Raw genomic sequence first — 13,280 nt, forward strand, 5'->3', positions numbered from 1 at the left:
GTTGGGCTACAATAAACTCGGACTTAGCCCCCAGCAGGATCCGCTCTTCATTTACCACCGCGAGGCTTGCTAGCGCTGCCCGGAACCCACAAAGGCACTCTCCAAACCCCAGCTGGGAGCGGCGGAGGGTGCCTCTATCGCCCGCCCTCGCCCCACAAGAGCTAGCCAGGGCTGAGAGAAAAGGGATTTGGGGCGGGAGCGCGGCAAGTACTAACTAATAAGTACATTTTCCTTGTGGCTCAGCCTGAAGGATAGTTTGGAAGACCATTACTGGGAGAGTATCAAATTTCATTAGGTTGCATCTTGTGTCAAGATTTCTCCGATGGCATGTAAAAGGTTAGCATGACTTGCATCACAGATTACATTTCAATGGACAGAACAGAGAAAATTATGAGTGTTCAGGCCTGTTGGAAATGAATGGGATGAAACCTCTGCAGAGGAACAAAAAAGAGATAAAATCAGGGAAAAGAGCACTGCAGGTAAGAAAATAATGCAACAGGAGAACAAATAGAAGTTGTGATTACATGTAAGGGATATTTTTCCTGGCTGACAAATGCTGAGGTGCATGTCTGACTGTTGATGATCTCTGACCCCGCTGGCAGTGGATCAGCTGGAGATGGGTCAGCAACAACACCCCCGAGGGATCTGCAGGATGTGTGGGGAAACTTGCTGGTTCTGGGAGCTTGGCAATGGCATGGTCATGTGGCGCAGGCTACAAGAAAAGGACAGGTACAATTGAACTGCCAAAACTAAAGATATTTATTAAATAAATAAAAGGGCCCAAACAAAGGTGCAAAACAAAACAAAAAAAAACCAAAAAAAAAAAAAAAAAGGCTGCTTCAGAAGACCCCAAAATAGGACTGCCACTACACACCGGAACCTAGGCTAGCTCTGCTTTGCTCCAGTGGAGGAGCGAGTGTGGGGAACTGCCTTGGCTGGGGTGAAGCCAAAGGCAGAACCTTAGAATCAGCAATACAGAGGGATGGTGTTCCTAAGCAGCAGGGCAGGGAATAAGAAGAGAAAGAAGAAAAAACTCTCCACTTGTGAAATTCCAACAAACTTTAATGAAGTTGGAGGGATCAGGATGAGGAGAGCCCCAAGCACCTCTGTGCACGTGGTTTTAAGGCACCAAAAACAGGGGGTGGACATCAAGTGACAGTAAATGGGCTAACACTTGAGGTGGAATTTAGGGGCAGGAACCAACCAGGATAGTGGGAGGAGAAAAGTCTCAGTTGGGGATTGGTCCAGGTAGTAAGTAACGGAGAACATTCCAGAAGAAGGGGCAGGGTTGACTTGATAGGCAGGGAAGGGTCTGGAATAAAGGTACCACTATGCCCACAAGAAGCTGATCTTCGCCCACCTAGCTGGCATGGGTGAATGCAGGACACACTCCCCTGTTCCTTAGGGAGTAGCTAGGGCTGTCACCAGCCCTGGGACGGAGGAGAAGCTGGCGGCATCTATGGAGGAGAGAAGAGATTGACTCTTGGCTGGTGTTAGAGTCCAAGGTTTATTCTGGGGTTCTGAGGAGCTCCGCACCTCAGGGGAACTAACAGCGAAGAGCCATGAGCAGGGCTGTGCAACAGTATATAAAGGGGGCTATAAACAGGGGAAGGGATCACCCATCAACCAATGGGGTAGTTTGGGGGAGTGGACACTGGGGAAACAGGCATGATGCCCTATGGGGAAGGTCTGAGGGAGGAACCCCTGGCCCTCACCCAATCACTTGACGCCCTGTGTGGAAGCTTCTGGATAGGTGGGATGGGGAGTTGAGTGATGGATAAGGAACCAAGGAGGAGACAGGGGAATGACTTAGCACTTTTCAGGTGATTGACATCAAAGGAGGAGGGGGTAACCTGGGACAAAATCATTGTGGAAAAGAGAGGGATATAGGGATGAGCCATTACAGAATCCCTACAGTAACAGAAACATAAAACCACAATACAACATAAAGAGAGGGGATACTTTGAGGGACAGATGGAAGGGAGGATAAAACTTAGGAAAAAAAACAATTTGGGAGGTAACAGAACAAACCACTTAACAATCAACTTAATAAAAGAAGTCAAGGAAATGAACATTAACTACAGCATGGGGCTGAGACACACACACACACATTATATATATATATGTGTATATATATATATATATATATATATATATATATATATGTATATATATATATATGTATATTGTCTCTGATGGAATGTTCTAGAAGCCTTCTGGCCAATCACAGGGTGTTACACCATCCCAATCTGCATGGCCACTCCCAACTGGTCCCAGAGCCCTTTGCTTCTCACCATGAGATATCATCTATTGTGATATCTCTTGAAATATTATCTCTTGTATTATCTCTTGAGACTTTATTTGGTTGTCCTCTGTGTGGCTGTGTAGCCAGCTCTTGGTCTATCCCCTCCAGGACAAGCCCCCACAGACAAAAACTGAAGAGACAATGTAATAGTTAATACATGATAATCACTAAACATACTTACAATACAAAGTGTTCATTCTGCCTTGCTTTTTTTACTGACATAGCAGGGAGTTTCGGTGTGGGATGAGAAACTATGCTTATTCTCTAGCCCATGGATCACCAATAAAAATAAAGCATGGGCTTCTATCAGGAATTATATTTGCCATCAGTAAAGAAACAATGAAACATGGAGTGTATCAGTAGTGCGCTAACAGTACTGGGAAAATGCAGGTCCATCTGTGGTCCTTTTTTAGATTGAGAGAAGAAATATCCTTGGAGAAAAGATCTGTGGTCTCATGTATCAAGATGAAAGAAGCATTTCCTTTTCAAGTTTGGTAGATTTGGAAAACTGTCCCCTTCCAACTTATTTTACCTCCCAAGTTGAGTTTTCAGTGGAAGAGAAGTAAACTTCAAATTAAATAAAAAAATTCTCTTCAGAGACAATAAGCTTAGATAGTGCTGACAGCTCAGTTGTACTGAGGGACAATTTATAACAACATAGTAGATATAGTTCTCATAGCCTTGCTGCTGCTTTTAATTCATAAATAGTTTATGCAATTGAGAAGTAACAGAAAAAAATTCTGTTGATCATAACATGTCATAACAATATAATGACATGTGACACCTTTATACATTTTCCTGAGTAGAAGACACAGCATATTTATTCTCAGCAGTCTTCACATTGAATTCAAGAGCGAAGAGAGAGGCTTTATTATTATCCCTGTTCACCAAATGCTACTTGAATGGTACAGGAGTGCTACAAAAGGCAAAAGTCTTAGAATTGTACTTACAGTATTGTCAGCCTGTGGTAAATGGGATTGGAAGTACTTAATGTTACTAGGGATTGTTTTGAGAAGAGTATTGGGAAGAGGAAGAGGGTTCAGAAGCTAATTTACTTAATTTTTTGCCAGTCTGCTTTTTGCATTGTATTTAAGGTATTGTACTTCCTCCACTATTGTTAGTGTTGAGAACAGGATGTATTGTAAGTTGCCTTTTCATTCTTGAAAGGAGTGATGTTTTGGAAATTTTGTGGGCTTTGTGATAATGGGATACATAGCTTGGGAAGGTTTGCTTAACTATATTGCTGGATTGCTGATCTTTGCCTAGTAAATACCTGTGGTTTGATGTGCTTCTTTCTTGCACTTTTCTTTAATCTTTATTAGTTTCATACTTTTATAAAATATATTCTGAGTTTCTGTTGCTTTTACTGTTAACATTCTTTTCAAAACCATGCTTGAAAATAGTTTATTATCACCAAGTATATTTGGCATTAACAGATCTTGTTGATGCTTGCCAGCAAAAATAAAATTTTATTGACATAACTGCTAAAGAAATAATAGGTAATATTGATTGTTGGGGAAGATGAAATGAGAAAGCCATATAAATATGATTGCTTAGCAAAGGATTTGGAAAATACAGAGACTGTGAGAGAAATTGAGATGAGAACAAGCTTTGAGATTTTGGACCTTGGTTGCTAAGCACCTGGTGGACAGTAATGTAGCTAGTAAAGGTAACTCCCTTTTTTGACCCACAGACAGATCCAAGGGTCAGATTGTCGTGGTTTGACATGGGAAAAGAATTTTCTTGGAAGGAAGATGTCAGTCCAGTCAGGGATCAGGTTTGGATACTGACACTTGGGGTGACCAATTGAAGGTGGACACGCCTCTGAGATCACAGAGGGGTTAAAAGCAGGACTCCCAGGAGAACTCGCTCTCTTTGGTTCCGGTCAGCAGAGGGTACAGACCTCCCCTGCCTACCCATGAGCTGGATGGGAGAGGGGAAAAGCCATGTGGCCTGGGAAGGTAGGCCAGGGGTGAAGGATCAGGAACCAAACTGGACCAGTTCCTGTGGATGGAAGGGTGGAAAACGTCTGAGATGTCTTTGTTCCCTGTCCCCAACCTAAAGGGAAAAGGTGCCTGCAGACACCTGGGCGTTTGCCGGCAGAGGAGAAGGAGGAGGGGTGGGGGGGAGATGCCCAACATGGGAGACAGCACAGCATCCTAGGCCGAGAGATTTCAGCCATCCGGGGAGTCCGGGAATTTTAACCCTTTCCTGGGAAATGAAGGCTTTGTGAAATATTGCTCCTCCTCAATTTGAAGGAAAGAGAGACAGCCAGGGACCTCAGTTTTTAGGGAAAGAAGGTTGGGGGAGATGATGGAGTGGCTGTTGGATGGACTCTTCTTGTTAGCCATAGAGTGAACCAATTTCTCCTCCAAGAGAGACTGCATTTTAGGGGGATGCAATGGTGAGCCAAGAAACTCCTCGAGCAACTACCAGTTCAGGAATGAACAGAGGTCAGCGGAGGAGGGTGTGATGATGCCCTCTGTCTTCAGAGAAGAGAAGGTGATCTCTGTTCTTGGACCCCTGGCCCCAGGGGAAAATGGGGGGGACTGTAGTCCCAGAATGAGACACTGGACTGTTGTTCCTGTTGGTCCTTGGCAAAGCATCCTTAGAGGGGTCCTATAAGCAGTCTCTGTCCATGCACGGTGGTGAGAGCACTGTGACATGGAGAGGAGAGTGTCACACTGGCCCAGTGTGTTTGGGCGGTGCCATGTGTGAAATGGAAACACAAGAGGTGGCAGCTGTGTTTCCTGGGGGTGTATGGTACAAGGGAGACTCCTCTCTCCCCTGATGGACTCAGTATTGATTATGTGGAAGGGTGAAGACTTGATTAAGGGTCCAAATGTGTCTTGCTGTGATTTATTGGAGTTGGGTGGGGGGCAGAGAACTGTTTTGAAAGGTTTTAATTTCTAATTTTGCTGTGTTTTTTTTCCCTTTATAGTGGTAGTAGTAGTAGTGTAATAAAGTATTTCCCTTGTTATTAAGTTTGGCCTGCTTTGCTCTGTTCTCAATCATATTTCACAGCATTCAATTGATAGGTTACATTTTCATGGGGGCGCTGGCATTGTGCCAGTGTCAAACCATGACACAGATAAAGTGTTCTGTCTCATCCCTCAAAAATGTATAGTTTGTCCTGCACCTGTAACCCTTCCCTGAAGTATCATGTATCTGTAATCCCATTGGTCTAAAGTTTTATTCTGCACCCACTTTCAAGTCCCTTTCATAAGGTGTTCCCGGGAGACCAGAGCTCTCTCTCCTGCTCCTCTTCCTGCCCCTTCTCCTGTGCTCTTTCCCTCCCCTTCTCTCTGCCCTCTTGGACCCTCTCTTGGAACTTTCTCTTGCTATCTCACCCTGCCCCCACTACTTGGGGCCTACTTTGAGTTGTGGCTGGCAGTTCCAAGCAGAACCCCACAATAAACTGTATATCCTAAGACCTGACTTCAGAAATCTCTTGTCTCCATCCATCCCGACCGTCCAGGACTAGCCCTCATCACAACTGATGATAATGGAACAGATCATCTTGAGTGCCATCACACAACATCTACAGGATGGCCAGAGTATTGGACTCAGCCAGCATGGGTTCAGGAGGGGTGGGGTTGTGCTTGACCAACCTGATCTCATTTTACGACCAGTTGACACACTTGGTGGATGAAGGAAAGCCTTTGACACTGTCTCCCACAGCATACTCCTGGAAAAGCTGGCAGCCTGTGGCTTGGACAAGTGCATCTCACTGGGTTAAGAACTGTTTGGATAGCCAGGCTCAGAGAGTGGTGGTGAATGGTGCTGCATCCAGCTGGTGGCTGCTCACCAGTCGTATTTCCCAGGGATCTGTGTTGGGCCCAGTCCAGTTTAACATCTGGATAATGGGATCGGGTCCACCATCAGTAAATTTGCAGATGACACCAAGATGGGAGATGTGTCGATCTCTTGGAGGGTAAAAAGAGCACTGCAAAGGGGCCTGGAACAGTTGGATAGATAGGCAGAGTCCAATAAGATGAAATTTAATAAGTCCAAGTGCCAAATCCTGCATTTTGTCTACAATAACCCCCTGCAGTGTTAAGGGCTGGGGACAGTGTGGCTGGAGACTGCTCAGGCAGAAAGGGACTGGGCGTTCTGGCTGACAGATGATCGAACATGAGCCAGCAGTGTTCCCTGGTGGCCAAGAAGGCCAAGGGCATCCTGGCCTGTATCAGGAATAGTGTGGCCAGAAGGAGCAGGGAGGTCATTCTTTCTCTGTACTTGGCACTGGTGAGTGTTGTGTCCAGTTCTGGGCCCTCAGTTTGGGAAGGACATTGAGACACTTAATTGCGTCCAGAGGAGGGCAACAAGACTGGTGAGGGGCTTGGAATACAAGCCCTGTGAGGAATGGCTGAGGGAGCTGGGTGTTTAGCCTGGAAAAAAGGAAGCTGACGGGTGACCTTATCATTCTCTACAATTTCCTAAAGGGTGGTTGTAGCCAGGTGGGAGTCAGTATCTTCTCCCAGGCAACAACTGACAGAAGTTCAGGTTAGGCATTAGAAAAGAATTTTACACTTCAAGAGTGATTGGGCAGTGAACTCATCTGGCCAGAGAGGTGGTAGCATTACTGTACCTGGATGTGTTTAAAAAAAGACTAGACGTGGCACTCATTGCCGTGGCTTAGTTGGTGAGGAGCTCTTAGGTCATAGGTTGTTGGACTTGATGATCTTAGAAGGTCTTTTCCAGCCTAGTTCATTCTATGATTCTGTGATTCTATAATACAGCAATATTTTGGAGTAACAGAATAATTTTACTTGGAAGGAACCTTAAAGATCATCTAGCTCCAACACCCCTGCTCTGGGCAGAAACAGCTTCCACCAGACCATCAGCCTGGTGTGGTACACTTCCAGGTGTGAAGTCTCCAGAGTTTCTCTGGTTCAAGTTCCAGTATCTCACCATCCCCATAGTAAAGAATTTCTTTCTAATATTTAATATAAACCTATCATAAGAGATATGATATTATTTCCTGTCTCTGGGAGAAAACTCTTTCTGGCTGGCCCACTTTCTCCATTGGAACCACTCCATTGAGTGGCCACTCCCTGCCAAGTCACCAACTGACACACAATAGTGGTGCAGCCGCAGGCTGATCCCGACAATGGACAGTTGGCTAGTGGCACCGAGGGTTGAGGTAAAGGAGCAAGAGGGGTCCTTTGTGTGAGTCTCCAAGATGGTTTATTCTCCAAAGGGGTTCAGGGACAAAGAACCAAGAAATGTGCTGTGCAACAACTTATAAAGTGGGGAGGTGTTAGGGGAGGATAAAGTGCAACAACCAATCAAGGGGAGTCAAGGGAGGAATACAAGGCAGGGATACATAATCTTGTAACCAGTGGGGGGAGAATACTACAACCAATGGGACTTCAGGGATTACATGAATGACATAGAGGATTCTGGAAGGAGAGGCTGGGTTTACATTAACTGACGGGAGAAGGGCAGCATTACAATGACAGGCAGGGAGAGATGGGGAATTAGGGGTAGGTGCTTAGGCTGTCTGGAAAGAGGAGGAAACAATGGTGGACCAGACCATCTACATGGGGGTGGGTAGGATCAAACCATTGAGAACATATTGAATAAAATACAACAACTACTGAAAATAATACTACAACAAAATGTACCACCATACTCTTGCAGTTTAAAGTCATTCCCCCTTGTCCTCTTAGTATATGTTCTTGTAAGAAGTCTCTCTTTAGCTCTCTTTCAGACTCACTTTAGGTGCTGGGAGGCTGCTATAAGCTCTACCCAGAGCCTTCTCTTCTCCAAGCTGAACAACCCCACCTTGCTCAGCCTGTCTTCATATAGAGGTGCTTCTGCCCTCTGAAGATTTTCATGGCCTTCTCCACAAGGCTGCTGTCAAGCCTGTTCTCTTCCAAGCCTGTGCTTGTGCTTGGGATTGCCCCAACCCAAATTTACCCCAAATTACCTCAACCTTACACTTTTTGAATTTAATGAGTTTTGCACAGGCCTACCTCTCAAACCTTCCAAGTGCCCTGGAAGTGTCAAATAAAACTTGTGGATGTGACATTTGAGGACATGGTTTAGTAGTAAATGTAATGCTAGTGCTGGTTTGATGTTTGGACTTGATGTGATATTAAAGGTCTTTTCCAACCTTAATGATTCTGTGTTTCTGTGATTTATTGTCTCGGTATGGACAACAATATTTAAAGCCAAACACCAACATCTTTCTTTGACTGTCTGTGTGTCACCTTAAAAAAAACTGAATATAAATAAATATAAATAAAGAAAGCTTGACTTACCTGTTTCAGTTAATATTTATATAGCTGTGGGAAAGGAACATTTTCTCCACTGTGGAGTAGAGTAGGGAGATTGAGTTCATTAGAGACTGATGTACATTAGAGAAGAGAATGTGCGTTAAGGATTACAGGTTGGATTAAACTAAGAACTTCAGCATGCAACAAAGTCCCCTTCAGCTTGGCTTTCTAACAAAACTTTATAACCTAAAATAAAATCAATGGCTAGACTCAGAAATACAGACAAGATCTCTGACATGGTGACCGCTTGGAGATGCCCTCCAACTAGCCCTTCTCCTGGACCATGCCAAGAGCAGCCGCTTCCTATCTGCCCAAAGGCCAGTCTTCATAGCGGTGTGAGCAAAGCTGTTTGGCACCCTGAAGCAGGAAGTCTGCTCTCTGTGGCTTTCAGTTCTAAACTACATCTAGGATTCAAGGCAAAGGAACAAGAGGGGACACTTGCATGAGCTTCCAAGACGTTTAATCCTGAGAGGGGCCAGAGGGAAATGACAGAGAACACACACAGAGAACACACATTTGCAACAACTTATATATGAGGGAGGGTACAAGGGGAGGACACAAGCTTCAGCCAGATACAGGGAACCTGGGGAGGGGCGCAAGGGGGAAAATACTATGTTTCAGCCAATGGGGAGTTACAGGGAAGGAGCATAGTTTGAACAAACCAATGAGGTCTCCTGAGGTACAGGATTAACATGGAAGATTCTAGGAACAAAGGCAGGGCTACAATGACAGACAAGAGAGGATGGCAGGGTTACACTGACTAGCAGGGAAGGATCCAGAATAAGGGCTTGGTCTTTGGGAGGATGGACAGGGCAATAGGAGGGTACAATTCTGGGGTAAACCAAATATATATAGGGTAACTGGTACAAACTATTTTGAACTTGTAAACAGAAAACCACATCACCACAGATCTCTGTGAATGTATGTTGTGCATATAATGTGGGACTTTCTTTGTATAAAATGAAAACTGTATTCTCTGTTTTGGGATTAAGAAGCAGCATATCGAAAAACAAAACTTATTGATATGAAGATCAGTCCCGAATCTTTGTTTAGGGTCAAACTTAATTGGCCTTTGAACCGAGAATAAGGTCTGTGCATTGCATAGGAAAACCAAATGATGAGTCAGACACTGGAGTTGTTTCATAAGTTTTGATGAGAGAGTTAAGAATTATGAGTCTCAAATAAACCACCTAATTACAGGTAGTGGTTAAGGTCCCAGTTAAAAGGATAGGAAAATTGCTTTAAAAATTGCATTTTTAAAATTAGAACAAGACATATGGACAACTGAAATAGAGAATAAACTAAGCAAGTGTCTTGGATTTTTGTATAGTTATTCATCTGCAAACCATGTTAGGAGAAGCTTTTAAAAATTACAGCATAAAAATTGCCTTTATAGATCAAAGAAGAAATAGGTGCAGGAAAAAAGTGATTGTCAACAATATTTTCCATGAACAATTTAAATTGTAGTAAAAATGTTGATCATCACTTATTTCCAATAGAAAATTAGACTATATCTTAAAATCTGGTATTGTGTCCTAGCCTTTATTTACAAAAGGTGTTGAAAGCAGAAACAAATCAGATCCAGTTTAGTGAATCTTTTGGTGAAACTCATCTTGTGTTTGCAACATATGTGTTTACATCAAATTATGTGTGTTCCATATATGGTCAGTTGGATATTTTTGAACACAGTTCATGTCATGGCAAGCAGGTATCTAAAAGTGATCAGGTAGATCTCATTCTAGACAACATTTTACTTTCTGTTGTCTATCAAGGAGTCTGAAAGATGTTCCCATCACTGTTGTCCAACATGAGACCACCTGCATCCCATTCTCAACACCAAAGTGTGCAACAGATATAGACTAGGAACCTGTAGTTTAGGTAGATGCTTGAACAGAGAAAAACCATGGGGGAACATGCTCATGAAGTTCTGGTTTACTGTATTTTACATTTCTGTGCTGTAGATACAGCCTAAAAGCCTTTCTTGTCCTTTCTGGTTAAGAATCTGATAGATTGAGCTAGCAGGTCCAACACAGAACTGATGCCCAAAGAAAATGATTCAGCATAATAGCAAGACAAAATGGAAATATCTCAAGAGGCTTTATATAAACCTTCAACCAGTCCACTGTCATTCTGAAGTAAAACTTGAAGCTCACAGAAGCAGGTTTCATAATTGCAAGAAAATTATGTCTTTTGCAAAGTCTCTCATCAGTGGTAAGATGATACTTACACAATATATACACAATCACACAAAATGTGATGTGGTCTTTATCTCCACTACAAGTTCAAGGAACAGGTTTCTACTATATTTAAATGTCAGTACTAAAGACTGATGTTGATGATCAAGAGTTTCTTCAGAAAGAGAATTTTATGGGGACTGTGACAATAAATACCTGGATCCTATTTTGTATTCTCCAGTAGTTTTCATACTTGAGTCATCCCAAATGGTAATTAGAGAATAGACAGTTGTCAAAAATGGGAAAGCCCAGAGGAGAGTGCATGTGGTGTCTGCATCAAGATTACCCCATTGTACTGCTCATGATTGACTCATATAATAGCAGTGCAGCATAGTAGCAAATAGGGGAAAATGCAGTAGTTTGTCCCTATTCATTTAGAAACATCCAGAATCAGAATTTTAAAATCAATACCTCTAATTTATGTATCCACTTCAGTTTGCACTGAGCTGACAGAGTTTATATGTGAAACACACAGTCTGTCATTTTATTTGTTCAGAACACACAGTAATTTAGAAATTACTTTTGCCTAGTACAGAGATTGAAAGGGTGGAAAAGTTTTGTAACAGTCAGAGTTGAAATAGTGTATTTTTAGATGGTTGCTGCATGGTTGAAAAATTTTATCTGTAATACAGGTCTTCTCTCTCTGCTTCACAGACTAACATAGAAGTACAGAACAAATATTTTCTCAAAGAAAAATAATTTTATGAAAATGAGCATGCATGGTGTAAATCATTATTATCTGTTGATGTTGCAGTGCATTTTTATGTTTAATAGACTGTTCTGTATCCCCCTGTTTCCCAGAGTTGATAGTTTGGACCTGAAGTTGCAACCTCCGCCCTGAGTTGTCAATCTGGTCTTAATCCCACCCCTTTTTCCTGAACATTCCTGGTTCCTCCTCCCCTTGGTTGTCAATCCTCCTCTGTACCTATCTCTTATTCCAGCAAGTTCCCTGCCAATCTCTCTTTGTACCATCCTCGGCTTGGACCTCCCTTTAGAAATCCCTATTCCTCCTTGCTCCATTGGACCATGTGACCCATTCTCCTCCCCTCATCTCCCTCATTGGTTAATCTGTTGTAAAAACCCACTTTTACTCCTCCCCAGGATGCCCCTCATTGGTTACAGTTTTGTACTCTCCCCTTGAACATCCCATGTTTAAAAGTCTGTACACACCCCTGATGCTCGCTCTTTCTCCTTGGTTCTCTGTCCCTTCACCATTAGAATAAACCTTTCACGGAACCGGGACTAAGAACCTTCTCCTCATCCTTGCCTCCACACTCTGTGCCTGTTTCACCTGGGAGCCATAGAGCTTTGGCTCTAAGCCACATCCCAGATCACCCTGCTTCTGGGGTGTACCCACTCTTGATGTGGTGCCGTAGGGTGACTGAGTTTTCCATGGGACTCCAGCACCACGTCAGCTTTATCTTCCACTTCTCTCACTTGCAGCTTCAATATGCATGATGATGCATCAATATGAATTGCTGAAGTTATGATTGCTAAGAAGACACAAGTCGAAGGCCTATGTAACTAAATCCCAGATTATTTGCTCTGCCCCTGTGCTTCACACCTACAGACTTGTAAAGCAGTGTGGCTTGACAATCTTCCTGTCTTGGTTTAACACAAGTTAAGGCAGCAGGCACTCCAAAATGAGTTACCACCCCCTTAGTTTTAACCAACCTCTTTCCATTAGTAAGGACAGATAAATAAAATTAGGTAAAAAATCCAGTTTAATTAAAAACAAAAAAAAAAAAAAAAAAAAAAGAAACAATCAACCAAAATCTGAAGTCGCACAGGCCAGAAAAAAAAAAAAAAAAAGACACTAATAATCACTAGTTACAAAGCTGCTGAAATTCCATGGAGTCACTGTGGGAGGAAAAAAGATAGAAGAGAACCCCTCTTCCACAGTGGCCCCCTCCATGGAGAGCTGTGTACCTTGAAAGACAGAGGGAGGAAATGGTAGACGAACTCCACTTGGTTCAATCTTCCCACTGGAACTAACAAAAAAAGGTAGGAACTTACAAAGCAGTAGTGGCAGCAGATGGGAATTTCTGGCATTGTCTGGGGAGCTCTGGCCCTGCAGAGTCAGTCTCCAGTTCACTGGGTGCCAGTGCAGCTGTTCCTGAGCCTTTGGTGTGCTGGGGGAAAGAACCAGTCTCCCCAAACACTGAAAACAGCACACCCTGGCCCTGACAGGTACTTGGACCTATGCTATCCCCAGGTGTTGAGAAATTCACTCTGAAACAGATTTTGATTGTCAAAGACAGCTTTGTGTGTTGCTACTGTTGCCTCTTGGGAGACCTTCACCAAGCAGCCCCCAAGAGAATAAAAATGAAAGAAAATAAAAGGAGAGCCTCCACTTGCACTGCTTCTGTTCTCTGCAGGCAAGAATGAAAGGGAAAGAGACGGAGCCGGAAGGCAAAAGAGTATCTCATGAGCAACCCGGACTTTCAAAAGCACCCA

This window comes from Lonchura striata, chromosome Z (genome assembly GCF_050655825.1).
Source record: "Lonchura striata isolate lonStrDom1 chromosome Z, ASM5065582v1, whole genome shotgun sequence".
Taxonomy (NCBI): Eukaryota; Metazoa; Chordata; class Aves; order Passeriformes; family Estrildidae; genus Lonchura; species Lonchura striata.